This window comes from Paramisgurnus dabryanus, chromosome 24 (genome assembly GCF_030506205.2).
Source record: "Paramisgurnus dabryanus chromosome 24, PD_genome_1.1, whole genome shotgun sequence".
NCBI lineage: Eukaryota > Metazoa > Chordata > Actinopteri > Cypriniformes > Cobitidae > Paramisgurnus > Paramisgurnus dabryanus.
Window position 1 is genome coordinate 20,489,022 of NC_133360.1, and position 16,687 is coordinate 20,505,708.

The 16,687-nt window shown below is 34.2% G+C and overlaps 1 long non-coding RNA gene across 4 annotated transcripts; it reads left to right on the forward strand.

The window, feature by feature from the left end:
* The first annotated feature begins 2,060 nt into the window (after window positions 1–2,060).
* LOC135740870 (uncharacterized) lies at window positions 2,061–4,389 on the forward strand. 4 transcript variants are annotated; one of them, XR_012335930.1, is made up of 7 exons: window positions 2,061–2,288; window positions 2,563–2,633; window positions 2,745–2,845; window positions 3,007–3,024; window positions 3,123–3,178; window positions 3,262–3,416; window positions 3,746–4,389. It is a non-coding gene; the product is annotated as an uncharacterized lncRNA (long non-coding RNA). The 4 variants fall into 4 exon arrangements; XR_012335931.1 differs by lacking the exon at window positions 3,007–3,024; XR_012335929.1 differs by having other exon boundaries at window positions 2,745–3,178.
* Window positions 4,390–16,687: the final 12,298 nt, after the last annotated feature.

The following is a 16,687-nucleotide window of genomic DNA, read 5'->3' on the forward strand; positions in this document are numbered from 1 at the left end:
TACATTTTCTAGGTTGATAGAAGCACGGGGGACCCAATTATAGCACTTATACATGGAAAAAGTCAGATTTTTATGATATGTCCCCTTTAAGATTTTAATATTGATCAAATCTTTTGCCTACTCAACACAAGCTGTGAACTGTGACTTTAAAAATACAGTGCATGCATCTCACCTTCACAAAGGTATTCATAAAAAGAACCAATCTTCTGAAGGTAGTCCTGGGCATAGGCGATAATCTCTCACACTTAATATTTTGCTTCTTGGTCTCCTTTTTACGAAGAAGAACTGGCTTGTATCCAGTAGCATGGAGTTTTTCAAGCTGCAATGACAACATTGTGTATTTACTGAATGGAATATTGGTTAATGTCATTCAGGATATTTTTTACTTCATGGTGAGTTTAGCTTTTGCATAACCAAGTATGTGAAAACAGGAAAGAGTCATACATTAAAAGAAAACAGCAAAAACATAAATGACATCATAAGGTTATAATAGAACTTTCTGTAACATTAGTAGGTTTGGCTGGTACTATGGTAACTATTGTGCAATTGGACAGTGACAATCTACTGTATAGATTTATTCAAAATAAAGGCCAAACGTTAATCATTAAAGGCTCTCTAAGCGAATCGCTGTGTTGATTTTTGAAATGTGTTTTCAAACAAACTGAGCGTAGTTAACTCCTCCCCCTTCCCCTCCCTTCTGTGCTTTCATGAACGCGCCCAAACTCAACCCCCAAATCCTTCTTGGTGTTTATTGGCTGGAACACTTTTTGTTTTGTGGTGCAGGTTTGGCCACTGTGCTTACATTGAAGTTTGTAGAGGAGCTGTCTACAGAGATCGCTTTTTTACAGTTTGATCAGCGGACAGGCAGCAAGCAGATAGTGAGGAGATGTTTGCTATATGTAACAAAAAATGTTTTATGGTCTAAAACGCGTGAATTCGCTTAGAGAGCCTTTAAATGGGTTGCTTTGGATGAACTACAGAATCTACAATAGTAGTATGAATGCAGTCTATTTGTTAATTGTCATTCACAGAATTCCCGAGTGTCACTTATATTTTGTTGTGGTAGATAATTTAGGACTGTGATGTGTTAAAGTGAAAATGTGGTTACTGAAGAGAATTGCCACTAAAAAAAAACAATATATTAAAAGAGATATATAAGAATATGTAAGAAATTCTACTTACTAGGGCTGCACGATAAATCACATGTGATTTTCATGCGCATCTCGTCAGTAAAGCCGGTTCTTTGATTAGTAGTACACCAACATCACCTGCTTTCAGATGGATCAGCATTTACTACACAAAGCCAAAGTTCACTGACAACCAGGGCAATTTCGCATTAATTATCGCCTGCGATATGGCCCAGCTTGTCAGTGAACTATGGCTTTGTGTAGTAAGTAAATGATAGCTCTTAAAAGTGCCTTTGGGTTTATAAAATAAGCAACGTTAAATCTAAGTTGTAACAGGTGATTCGAATGACAGGATCTGCAGGGAGAACAGAAAATGTTTATTATGTAGTGTAAATTAGCTCTAATATAAGGCTTAAATAGTGTACCCCAATAGTGGGGATTCCTATTTTCTTACAAATATTATAAGACAAATATTTAAACTTTAGACTATATTAAGCTCACACAATAAAGCAATGACCACTTTAAGTTACCCTAAAGGTTGATAACTTAAACTAGGTTAACGTTAGCCTATTAATGGGACTTTAATTAGACTTCCCTTGCAAAAATTAACCATTGTTTTACTACAGTTAAGAAAGAACCATGAATTTGAAAAAAAAAAGTTAAACCATGTTTGGTTTACTAAAACCATTTTGCAAATAATCGATACACAAACCGTAGTTACTACACTTTTACCACAAAAAACATGGTTCATTTTCGTACGGGTATGGCAATGTCAGCCTAATGCCAAAAGAAAGGCGTGAATTATAACATTTAAACAAATAGTGAACTTTAAACGAAAGCATCGTGACTCACCTGGCAGTGATTTTCGCGTAATGAGAGAATCCCTGTCACGATACATATCTATGGTCACGAGTACCGAAGAAGAAATCGAGACACCCCTCGCTGCAGACTGTAGCGCGGTGACATCACGTACTGACGTCAGGTATGTTCTACGTATCGTATGTCTTTAATGCGCATGTACAAAATATTTCACTTTAATCAGTAGGTGGCGGTAATGCGCCTAAAAGTTTAATGCCAACCTTAATAATACAGCGAAGAAGTTGTTTTTCTCGTCTGCAATTCTGGATTAGCGTTTTCTCGAAAGGGATAACTTCGATTGCGGTAAATCGATTACATAAAATAAATATTTATGCTTTATGTTTGCTTTTAGTTGTTATTAAACATTATTTCGGTTCAAAAGTGTACATTCGAACTTTTTGCTTATAAAACTAATTTTGTTTCTCCCCAGTAGTTTTTTACATTCACACATCATGTTGAGGAATTTAGTTTCCCTATATTTATCAAAGAAATTTTACGTTCATGTGATGGGTAAAACCTGTTTATGTGAGATATACAAAAAGCAAACCTTTAATTCATTGCATATGTGATTTTCTAGATGCATGTTTAGGGATACTGGAAGGCGTAACTTACAGAAAACAGTCACCAAGTACAGTCCAGCTAAGCCAGGTTAGTTATTTTTTGCATAACTGTTTGTTTTAATTTATTATTTTTAGGACTTAAAAGAGAGACACATAATATGTAAGTGTTAATATTTTCTAACTAATACATGCCTTAAAGGAAACCGGACCAGAGAATGAATTGATGCCATCTGTTTGAACCACAGTGCTCAGGAGGAAGGCTTCCTTACTTGAGGACTGCTTCAGGATGTAGAAGGAACAGTAAGTAACAGCAAGCATACAGCTATATTTTTACCCTTTACCCATGCAGTGAAGTACAGTAGTATGTGTACTATTAAATATGACCTTAAATGTTAAAAGATTTTAAAATATTCTTCTTTGAATATTAAAAGATTGTTAATGCTTGTTTTTCGGTTGTGAAGGATCCTCTTGAACCACAGGTAATGCTGATTACCTTGATTAAGTATTCTGTATGCATGATGTATACAAATGGTAATGTTGTTTCTTATTGAATTGGTTCACTTTTATTTCTTGACAGGGCGTAATAGTTAAAATGTTCACACCATTGTAAATATACTTGATTACTTGACCAAGGTATAAACTGTCAATCTATCTGTTTCTCTTTTTATTGTCTAATGAAGTTGCATTTTAAACTGACTGTTGGCTATTTTTGACAGATGTCACCTGGAGATCCTGTGGCAGATTATGATGGGAGTAGTCAAGGTTGATGGCGATGTGGCTGTCTTGAGGCTTGCACTCAAATGCTAGATGTTTAGGGACATTGTCAGTGAGCCCAAATTTAAAGAACAGGCTCACTTTTTGTGGCTTGACAGTAAGTTCTTTAAATCCTTAATGTGGAGTACTCTAAAAATTATTATATTATATTATATTAAGAAAACTCTTTGTCTGTCTACATCTTTATTCTCTGGTAGACTGTATTGCCTTCAAAACCTTTCAACTTTCAGCTAGAAAAGTACCCTGAACTTAAAATTGTACTAAGCATATCTTTGTCTAGCATGTGTAAAGTAATCTCATTTAAAATGTTTTCCTTATATGACTCTGTTAACAGGATATGTTAATGCCGTTTGTTATAATAATTGAATATGGTTTGATCTGTATTTTGTCTAAATTAGTTCATGAGAACTAGATTGTGTTCTACAGACAACAGTTTTTGATGCCCTACTGTCTGACTCAATGCTTCCACTGTGGAGAAATCTTCAAAGACTGTCCACCTGGCAATGTTGGGGAAAAAATATTTACACAAGTTACATAATAATATACGAGCATATATTTGACATGACTTTAATTCTCCTATTCATTAAAACTTGTAAGTATACAAGTACTGTATAGGTTTTGTCTTTATTTCACTTGATAGTACTTGATGCTAGTATTGCATCCCTAAGTTGATGTTTCGAATTAAAGTGCAGTTCACCTCACAGATCTTTCATATTACGATGCTAAACAGGCTCTTTAATAAGACTTAGGTCAGATGATGATGGGGGTCACACATTGTTTGATTTCTTTCTTGTTTTAATAATTAAAATAGTCAGTGATGCTTTTTGCAGTATGGGATGGTATATTATCCTCCATGAAAGTAAATTTATTTCAGAAGACATAATTCCTTCTATCTCATAGTAAAAAAACCTATGTTTTAGGAACTCTACATATCTTCTAGATGTCCATTTGACCCTCCCCCCCAATGTCATGTTTGAACATAGTGGCTATTCACCAATAATCCAGAATGACATTCATCTATACTATTTACTGTATTTTTGCATGTCAATAAATAAAATTGTTTAAAAATAGTCTTTGTGTATTCTTAGCTCACATCAAATGAATTATTTTTGCAAGTTTTGGTTTGGGGAGGGGTAGAAATACAGCTTTATTTCTTGGGATTCCAGAGACACCACCAGGTTTAAATACATGTTTGCTTCTTAACTGTGTTTTTTAATGATGCCTTTTTCTAATATTTTCCTAAAAATATATTTTAAAAAGCCTTATAGTCAAATCTTTCTGTACTTTGAATCACTCATGAATCTTATAATAGTTCAATGATTTCTGTTTAGGTCCACCAAATAAATTGTTATACGAAATAATTTACTTTTTTACGATAATGCACACTTTTTTTATACCCATATTGTATGAGGACCACAACTTGCTCTATAATATGGAACAGCATATTTCAAAGTATTAAAATATCTTGACTTTTTTATTTCATTTAAATATAACAGCATCCACACTGTCATAACTGTTGAGGGTGAAATACAATTTGAAAACTTACTGGCTGTATTGGAAAAATAAACAAAAATGGCAAGTGCATAATAATTTAGGAACGCGGTGTATTATATCCTGTATATCGTTTCGTGTGTCGTATTTATAAAACGAAGCAACATGTGTTATCATGGAGATTTTGATGTGTAAATAAAGGATGCGGAGACTGAAAACATACTGTACGTAGTTGATTAAACTTTAAAGTACTTTACCATAAATGTCTAACTTTTTTGAAGGCAACAAATATGCCCAAAAATATAAAACCCATAAAGAACCATATGACAGAGGGAAGATTAAAATATATATAAGGTGTCATTAATGTTCACTGTTCCGGTATACAAAATAGAGTTTGCTCTGTTCACACGCGTTTAAAAAAAGTAACTTCAAAATACAACCGATAATGCTGAGTTTGCTCTGTAATTCCCTATAATTGTTTTTATGCGTCTCAAAGGCGTGTCACACGACGTTAAAAGACATGAATATTAAAGACATACCATGCGTCACTCTGCGCATGCGCACCGAAGACATACATGACGTCAGTACGTGACGTCACCGCGCTACAGTCTGCAGCGAGGACTACTTGAAGAAATCACCTAATAGCAAAGAGGACTGGCTCAGATTCCATAGCAACGGAGGCAGAGAGGATTCTGGGAAATGCAGGCGTCCGAAACTGACTTATTTTTTTTTACAATCAAAGTAGAAACAATCAAAATTGATGGCCATAACATCGTATTGTTGAATTATCAAGCACACGTTAGTGTTCATGTGTTGAGAAAATATTGTGATCTGCAGCGGGCCCACATGTAGTTTTAGCTGGTGCCTTCACCATAGTAGATGTCGATAAGGCTCATGGGTACTGTAGTATTTACTCTTGTATTTGACACACGAAACCGATCGAAAAATCAATATTTCTCAGAAAAAACGGCAACATTTGTAAACGATGGCAGTAGAAAAACTCTGCATTCTCGTAAATTAACAATTTTGTACCGCTGACGATGGTTTACAATGGTTTACAACAATCATGCAGAATATTAAACAAATAAAAAAGGATAAACATCTCCTGATTAAATGTTGAGTAAAGTAGCGCTTAAAGTGTAATCAATTAATGACAAATAAAGTAAAACAACACAGCTCCCTGGTATATACTATTGCAATACATTAGATTAAATTCGTGCTTATAAACACGAAAAAAATAATAGGAAAAAAAACGTGATGCAGGCACGAAAAATACTTCCTATTGAAATACATTAGATTGAAAGTCGTTCTGAAAGGGGAAAATCGTGTCCATGGACACGAATCAATAGATTAAATTACACGAACTGCCTTGAGACTGGGTCCTATCTTAATTAAACATACAGCAAATATACAGTCATTTTAATGTAGAGCATATAACTTAAAGAGAGAGAAAGTCGTGATACCGCTTTAGACAAGGGATTCTGCCCCACGAGAATGTAGTCACCGCACCAATGAATGTAACAGCCGCACGCTACTGCAAAACACACATTTGAACCATAAAATCAATCGCCTAAAACATACTTTGCAGCGCAGGCATGAATACCCCCATTTCGCCAAAATCCAAAGATGAGGGATTTGGATTCAAATATCGCGGACGACCCTTCTACGTTGTCATGCGACGAATTGGGGGGTACCCTCAACGTCAGCTTATGGACGTGAGGGGGAATGACCAACTGTGCGTGATCGAAAATAATAAAATATCCTACGTTAATTAAGGCATGTTTTAAACACACAGCAAATACAGCCCTGTAAATATGTCATTTTATTGTATACCAAATATATCTATATAAAAAAGAGAGAGAGAAAAGTCGTGATACACCGATTCAGACAAGGGTTTCCGCTCCACGAAAATGTTTGGTCACCGCATCAATAGTAACCGTTTATGCGCCGCACGCTTGTGCAAAATGCACATTTGCAGCATAAAATCAATCGTCTAAAACCATATTGCGCAGGCAAACCGATAAACCCATTTCGTCAAAATTCAAAGATGAGGGGTTTGCATTCAAATCTATAGGACGACCCTCTACGTTTTCAAGCGACGAATAGGGGGTACCCTCAACGTCGGCTATGAACGTGAGGGGGTCATGACCAAACGGCAGTATGTGACGAATAGGGTGTGAGACTGTGTTGTTGAACAATATAATAGTGGATTTGTATGTTTAAAAGCTGAAAATGAGTAAGTAAACTGTTAAAATATTTGTGAGTGTCTTTAAAACACATAAAGTTAAGGTTCCAAATAGCTTCCTGATTAGCAAGTTTTTAGCATCTCCTATCAACGTTAACCCTTGTGCATTGTTCAAATTCACTGCCCTTTCGTGTTGTTTATGTTCATGGCCAAAAAATGCCACTAAATGAAACTGTTGTAAAAATGTATCAGATTAATATAAAAAAATATTAATCTGTTAATCAACATCAATACTGATCAAAAGTACCAAATATTTACAAAAATTCCATGATTGTAACTCTTTAAAAAGTTTATAGGTGAACTTCCCAAATAAGTATTTGGGAAAAAACACAAAATGACTTATTTTCAATATAAAAAGTGACTTTGGACTGTATTTTTTAAAAACCCTTTTCACAGTCTTGGGCATTTCAACGATTAGAAAAAACATTGGCTTTGATGAATTTTTAGTTTTTGTGCAGCATCAGATTAAATTTTTTTCTTCCTCATTTATGGTTTGTGGTCATTTTTGCCCCATTGACTTCCATTATAGCAACATTTTTTGATTGCAAAGCCATTTTTGATTGATGATGGTTTTTCCTTTTGCAAAAAGGTAAAATTTGTAATTTTTACTGTTGATCACCATGTGGCACCATTAACCCCTTAGTAGGCCTGTGCAAAAAACAGAGCTTAATTTCTGGTTTCTACTTCGTGTTATATGAAGCATTTTTGTTAATCCTTGAATTGTAAGAATATAAGAAGGTCATTAAAATTATGTTGAATAACTGCAGGTTTGGAATAACCTGAGGGTCAATGGTGACAACGGATATCATTTTTTTTGAGGGTGGGATTTGACATTATTTTGCTAAGTGTCTTAAAAGAATTTGTCTATTACACTGAAAGTAAACCACACAATTTGCCATATGTGTTTTTTTTGCTATGTGTCGCACTACCAATAAATAACCTGAATGTTATTTGATTGCATTGTTTTGGAGTATGATTTTGTTAGTTTTGGTTTAACTGTCATGCAGTGGCAGTGTTCTTTGTTTATATAATTGCTTTTTGTTATCTTATCTTATTTTGCCAATTCTACAGAAAATTTGTTCTGTTTAGTTTAATTTTGTGATTCCTTGTGCTATGCATTTATCTATTGTCAGGATCCTGCCAAGGAGTCTTGTTTTGTATTTATATCTAGTTATGATGGCAGTTTGGCGTTCTGGCAGTCCCATGCTTTATGTCAGGGATGGGCAACTTCGGTCCTGGAGGGCCGTGTCCTGCAGAGTTTAGCTCCAACCTTAATTAAACACACCTGAAGCAGCCAATTAAGGTCTTACTAGGCATACTAGAAACTTTTAAGCACGTGTGCTGAGGCAAGTTGGAGCTAAACTCTGCAGGACACCGGCCCTCCAGGACCGAAGTTGCCCATCCCTGCTCTATGTGGAGGTTCATGCCTTGTTTATTGGGTCATGTGCCTTCGGTGTCTTGTGTCTTGTCCCCGCCCCCTCGTTCTCCTGCTTTTTAGTAATCATTGGTTTTCTTCCATCACCTGTTCCCCCTCGTTATCTTGTTTGTTTTTTCTATATAATGTCATTGTGTCCTTAGTTCTGTGCAGGTTCGTTTTGTTTTGTTCTCATGTTCATGTGGTTATCTAGCCGAGCTATCTTGTCAAGTTTAGTATTATCTATCTGCTTACAGTGTTTCATGTCATGTACACCCTCGTGGGTTTTGTTATATGTTAGTAAAAGTGTTTTCTGTTTTCCCGACTTCGTCTGCGATTGGGTTAATCCGTCCTCTGATCCTGACATCTTTTGCCACAGTAATAAAGTGTATTTGTCTAAATATTTTGGGGTTCTTTCTCCCTTTTTAATAAAGTAACATAAAAAAAGAATCTTTCAAACGTTTTAGAGTACCACAATGAGTTATATGATATTTAAGCAATATCGCTCGAGTAGGAGTGTGATATAGCTCTATATCATCACGGCTGTGATTAGGCCAGAGGCACGAGGCCGTAGGCCGAGTGCCGGAGGCAATCACAGCCGTGATGATATAGAGCTATATCACACGACTCCGAGAGCGATATTGCTTTTATACAACAGTTCGACGGCACACGTTTGAAAAACGAAAACTAAAAAACAACAACGGAGTTATTTTAAAAGCCTCTTTGTTTGAGAACTACTTCTTCCGCCACGGATTTGAGGGCGGCCAGAATGACAGGTAAAACTTTCGGCTGCTTTGAAGCTCATAACAACTCAATGGACGGAAAAAACGTTTCTTTATATTACCGTTTCTTGGTCACAAAGTGTAGTTTTAAGATTAGTTTAGTCGAGAATGTACATGTATTATATTTAAATCTGCAGTCGATTAGTAAAGATAGCGCCTGTTTGAACGAGTGCTTACTGAGATTCGGTACGAATGAGAACCAAAGCATGAGCGGACGTGAGTGTTCACTCGCCCCGCTGACCACCGCCCTCTCTGGGCTACATCTCTGACAGAGATACCCTGGCTCTCATGTTGGCCTTGTTTGTTTATGATCGTCAAAATGAGATCAAATCAGCAGTATGTGGTGTCATGATCAAACGATTACTTGTTTTTTTATTCATATTTAGTGTCTTTTGTGTTGTTATTGTTTTGGCGCGAGGTAAAAGTTAATAAAACTATACTTGTATAACGTTACTATTGCTTTCTCATTTATTCTTAACGCGATACGAGCACTCGATTATTATTATTAAACTTTGTTCTTGTCAGTGCTATACAAAATGGTTTTTTATAAGTGTCAGAGAGATGTTTTTGCATGCTGCTTATAAATATACCAGTGGCGATATCTCATAACATGTTTTAATAGTCACATCACGATAAAGTAAATGATCAATGTCCACATTTAAAAGCTGCAGTGCTTACCTGCAGTTCCACGGTGTTTTCGCGTTCTGATAAAAGATATAGCTCCAGAAAAAAACGAGTGTTTATATTCCTCTTTCCAAGTGTTAATCGTCCACACGATGTGACAAGACATTTCTCCCATTAACTTTAACGTAACATCCAAGAGCGCTGATCTTTGACAGAATAATTACTTCCGATTGGGGATTCACAGACTGATTTATGAGCTAGTAAACTAATGAGACACACGGAGAGTGATTCAAAACAGCGCGTCTGTGTTTTTCCATTCAGAGATGAGCCTGCTTAGGACCTCCATTCACTAGGTGGCGGAATAATACGAAAGGTGATGCGGTTACAGTGCCGTTATCAGCACAATATCGCATAGCTCTTAGCCAATCAGATTCGAGAACCAGAAAGAACTGTTGTATAAATGATTTTATATACTATACAGTATTATATTTGAAGAATGTGGTACTGTACAGTAATTAACTGAAATCACTGCTGCCAGTTATTAACTGTAATTACTAACCTACAGTATAAAACTAGCAACACTGTTGCCAGTAAGACACCTAATGGTACAGAGACAGTAAATTACTGGCAACACTGTTGCCAGTTATTCACTGTATTGTCATAGACACAGTACTATACTGGCAACACTGTTGCCAGTAAGTCACCATTACAGATGCTGTACAGTAACTAGCTGGCAACAGTGTTGCCAGTAATTTACTCCTAAAAAGCCTGGTAAGGTTTAACAGTGTGGACATCATGCCGTCACTCTTCTGCTGCGCTGTACTGGGAGCTTCAGCTCATGCCGAGCTAGGAGACGCGCGTCCCCTGCCCAACATACAGTAAACAAACTATAAGTGTTGGCTTTTGTTGCATAAACCTCGTCTTAAGTTTTTTAAGGCGGAGTAATAAATAGTGTACATGCATTTTGGGCGGGAGTAAAAGATCGGATTTATATCCGTTTTGCCAAGACGCATTTATGTGGCCAAATGTAAATGGAACCGTTTTAACAAATCTGATCAGAGAAAACACACGAAGTAACCAGGTGTAAAAAGGCCCTAACATACACCCTTATCCTGCAATCTGATTGGTAAGTGAAAATGTTGATCCAAAACCAATGGTGTTTATCCAGGATCACATCCTACTTGTTAAAATCACGTTCACCTCTAAGGACTGAGAGGTAGGTTTTGAGTTCAGAATAGCTCGAAGACATGAAACTAAAGCACATGTACCTGCATTTTTACATGTAATCATTACATGGAGATGATATAGCTAAATAGACATGACTGCAGTCTAACTAAGAGAAAAAAGAGATGTAAATGTAAATTATGTACAAAGAAATGTTTCTTCTAATTTTAATTCATTAAACATAAATCATACAAAAATATGATGCAAAACTGACCTTTATATTGGCTTCTAGTTATAAAATAATGCATTAACTATTCATCTTTAAAAACTGATTATTTAAAACAGCAATCCAATAATCATAAATGGAAAAAATCACAACTGACTATTGATTAATATTAGCTTGGCTAATAGTCACACAAAGATGTTACTGCATGGTGCTTTTACTATGAATATGGATAAGTGCAACATCTAATATGGCAGCTCTAGGGAATTAAGTCCTGCCTTACAGTAAAAAGAGCATTAAAGATTGATGTTTATATGGGGAAGGAGCTCTGTACAACCTATGCGAAGAAACAGTAGCTACAACAAAGTGTTTTTTAAGTGCAATTTGAGCTGAATTTGTGGAACAATTGATGTCACATTTAAGTGTTGGTTGGAAATATTGTTGTTTAATTATGACCTAAGCAAGTGATTTTAGAGGAAGTGGTTCAGATAGACAGGCCTTGGTCTTCTATGACCGATATAGCTGCCCAGAGCCTTGCAAATGTTGCCACCGAGTGGCTTTTCTTTAATGGGACACTCCACTTTTTGAAAATATGCTCATTTCCAAGATTTTCACCGTTTTGGAATCCATTCAGCTGATCTCTGGGTCTGGTGGTACCACTTTTAGCATAGCTTAGCATAATCTATTGAATCTGATTAGACCATTAGCATTGTGCAGAAAAATACTGAAAAAGAGTTTTGATATTTTTCCTATTTAAAACTTGATTCTTCTGTAGATACATCGTGTACTAAGACCGACGGAAAATTAAACGTTTTCTTGGCAGATATGGCCAGGAACTATACTCTCATTCTGGCGTAATAATCAAGGACTTTGCTGCTGTAGGCTGCAGGAGGTGCAATAATATTACGCAGCGCCCAAAAATAGTCCCCTTGGTAACTTTCAATAGTAGGTGACTTTTTTCGGGCAGTGCGTAATATCACTAGCATATTCCCAACACCGGCAGTTCTCATGTCACATAGAACATAAATAGGTAATGCTAATTTGGAAGTCTGTAAACACTAAATTTGTATACTGTTGTAAATTCCATTTGAATTATATACACCGATTTTATCTTAAATCAGAGAGAAAAAAAACGATCTCCTTTATTATTAAAGATGCATCTCATTTTCTGCTTTTAAAGTGGTCGGTCATCCACATTTAGACGCCTAACACACATTCTGCTCTAAAGTGGGCACTCTTAGGGTTGCAGTGGTCCACTTCACTTCAATCCTTGTAATCCACAATCACGCACTTGTTTTACTGTCCCATGCTGTTTTGCTTTCTCAGGACACTGCTTTGATCTCTGTGGCACTGCTTGGGTTTAATTGTCCCTTTATTTGTGGAAGCAATAGACCCTGATACTGATGGAGATAAGTAAGGCTCAGCTGAATAAAAACAGTTGCCTACTCTTGTGACTGCAACCAAGTGTTTCCTGTGGGTTTGCTGTTGTGAGTCCCAGATTGACTAAACAGTCCCTGTTCCCCGCTGCTGAATGCAGCCGCTCATTTTAATTACAGTCGGGTAAAGTACATACTACCAAGGGCCCTAAAACAGAGCCCTAATTAGTATTTGGTGGTTTGTGTGACACAGTATATTTCATAGTAATTGTGTTTATTCTGTTTTGTTTCTATTGGTCTATTACTTATAACAACTTGCAATTATATAGTTAATACATTATAGTATATATAAAATAAAATATAAAATATTTTATTTATTTATTGTTATTCAGTTGTCAGTGCACCACCTAAAAATCAAAGAGGGGCATTGTTTGAATTTACTAGCTTGTGAATTGATATAAAAATAAATGGCAATTCTTTTAAAAGTGTTGAATGTAAAACCAGCATACAAATGCATACCATGTGACAACTAGCCCCATTGTCCCCTGCATTTTTGTTTAATTATTTGTTTATTTATTATTTGTTTTCCCATTTAATATATTTTATATCCTAGTTATATAGATAATGCAGGTTTAACATGGTTATCATAATCTCCCTAAAATGTGCTAGTTTTTATTGAAAATGTGTGAGATTCTTAGACAAAATACAGTATGCAGATGCTTTTTATGAATCCAGTCTGCAAGAGTAATGTCTCCTGATCAACATAATAATAAATTTCTTCTTCTGTCAAGAGCCCTTTAATATTCCCACCCCAATTGTGTTTGTAGGACAAAACGCCCATGTTATAAACTCTAGAGAAAAGAATGAGTTTTGCACGTGTTGAACTATAAACTAGGTCAAATGCTGAGGTTGTGACAAGATTGTTAGAAAGAGAGGATTGTTAGAAAGCAGGTATACATGTGTACACATTTTTCCCTTTGTGCTTTGTATTAATGAAACCAGACACAACCTTTACACACGTTTTAAAGAAAATGAATTGTTACATTTTTATAAAGAAACAGCAGAGTATTTAACAATATATATTAAAGTAATAAACTTTAAACCAGTGTATGAGATTAATAATATGTACAAGAAGAAATATAATTATTTGAGAAGTCATTTTTTATGGCTGTTTTTTGAAAAGTATCACAGAAGGAGTGACAAATCTCATGGGGCTAAGGGCAAGGTAACACAGCATTTCAGAAATCACTTAGGTATGAACACATATTCTATTCTATGTCTGCTCCTATTCTATTCTATTCTATTCTATTCTATTCTATTCTATGTCTGCTCCTATTCTATTCTATTCTATTCTATTCTATTCTATTCTATTCTATTCTATTCTATGTCTCCTCATTTTATGTTTATTCTACTCTGTTTATTCTATGTCTATTCTATTCTATTATTATATTATATGTCTGCTATTCCATTCTAATCTGTTTTATTCTATTCTATGTCTATTCTATTTTATGTCTATTCTATTCTGTTTTGTGTCATTTCTATTTTATTTTATTCTATGTCTATTCTATATTATTCTATCCTATTCTATTCTATGTCTATTTTATTCTATTCTATTCTATTCTATTCTATTCTATTCTATTTCATGTCTCCTCATTTTATGTTTATTCTATGTCTATTCTATTCTATTATTTTATTATATGTCTGCTATTCCATTCTAATCTGTTTTATTCTATTCTATGTCTATTCTATTTTATGTCTATTCTATTCTGTTTTGTGTCATTTCTATTCTAGTTTATTCTATGTCTATTCTATTTTATTCTATCCTATTCTATTCTATGTCTATTTTATTCTATGTCTATTTTATTCTATTCTATTCTATTCTATTCTATTCTATTCTATTCTATTCTATGTCTCCTCATTTTATGTTTATTCTACTCTGTTTATTCTATGTCTATTCTATTCTATTATTATATTATATGTCTGCTATTCCATTCTAATCTGTTTTATTCTATTCTATGTCTATTCTATTTTATGTCTATTCTATTTTGTCTATTCTATTCTGTTTTGTGTCGTTTCTATTCTATTTAATTCTATGTCTATTCTATTTTATTCTATCCTATTCTATTCTATGTCTATTTTATTCTATGTCTATTTTATTCTATTCTATTCCATTCTATTCTATTCTATTCTATTCTATTCTATTCTATTCTATATCTATTCTATTCTATGTCTATTCTATTTTGTCTATTCTATTCTGTTTTGTGTCGTTTCTATTCTATTTTATTCTATGTCTATTCTATTTTATTCTATCCTATTCTATTCTATGTCTATTTTATTCTATTCTATTCTATTCCATTCTATTCTATTCTATTCTATTCTATGTCTATTCTATTCTATATCTATTCTATGTCTGTTCTATTCTATTCTATTCTATTCTATTCTATGTCTGCTATTCTATTCTATGTCTATTTTATTCTATGCATATTCTATTCTATGTCCTCTCATTTTATGTTTATTTTATTTTATTCTATATCTATTCTATTTTATTCTATGTCTATTCTATGTCTATTCTATTCTATTCTATTCTATTCTATGTCTGCTATTCTATTATATTGTGTTCTATTCTATTTTATGTCTATTCTATGTCTATTCTATTCTGTTCTATTCTATTCTATTCTATGCCTGCTATTCTATTCTGTTCTATAATATTCTATTTTATGTCTATTCTATTTTATGTCTATTCTATTCTATGCCTATTCTATTCTATGTCTATTCTATTCTATGTCTTCTCATTTTATGTTTATTCTATTCTATTCTGTTCTATTCTATTTTATGTCTATTCTATTCTATTTTATGTCTATTCTATTTTATGTCTATTCTATTCTATGCCTATTCTATTCTGTGTCTATTCTATTTTATTCTATTCTATGTCTATTCTATTCTATGTCTGCTATTCTATTCTGTTCTGTTCTGTTCTGTTCTGTTCTGTTCTGTTCTGTTCTGTTCTGTTCTATTCTATTCTATTCTATTCTTTGTATAGACGGCATCAGCAGTAACAACATAAACAAACCTTTAGAGTCCTTTAGAGTAGTTTATTTCCTGATAACAAGCTAAATAAACAAAAATTAGATTACCTTAGTTCAAATCATAACTAAAGTAATAATATGTAAAAATAATAAAAGTAATAATATGAATTTAAAGATTTATGCTGTTATTTTATTCTGTAAAGCTTAAATGGGAGACTTTTTACTTTTTATGTTTTTTTTTTTTAATTTAAGATATAGGAGTGGTTTCCCGGACAGGGATTAGTTTAAGCGAGGACTAGACCTTAGTTTAATTAGGAAATATATCAAGTTTAACAAACATGCCTTACAAAAAACATTACTTGTGTGCATTTTGAGGCAAAACAAAGGGCACTGATGTATTTTAAGATATGTCAGTGCAAGTTGTTTTCAGTTTGGACAGCTCTTACATTTATTTTAGTCTAAAACTAGTCTAATCCCTGTCTGCAAAACCGACCTTTAATATACCATATATGTCAAGAAAAGCAAATATACATAATATTTCAGTCATAATTTACTAAAAATCTTTCTTTATGCCATGGCTGTACATTTTAAATAACTTATTTTTTCTTTCTTGTTTAATCTTTTTTGAATTGTTGGCTTTATTTTCATTTTGACGTGGAAAACAAAAGCTCAAGTTGAATCCTAACATAAATTAAGATCGGTTATGCTTAGTCAGATCCCTGGCTTAATTTTCCGAGCATGATTTCTGTATTGGGTTTCTTGCCATTTTTAAACATTGCAATGATGCAATATTCTGGAATGCTCAGTGCTTTTCCACTGAAAACTTTTGTATTTAGAAAAGAAACCCGAACCTTCGAATTTGCCTTGCGGAGAATATCTGAACAAAAAAATATCTGTGTATGACTGCCTGAATCAAGTTAATTAATTTGCCTGTCTGCCGAATGGCAAGGGACCGTTGAAATGCAGAAAGTTTGAACCGGCACCTGTTTGTGTTGGCCAAAATCGACCGTACTGCAGGCTGCC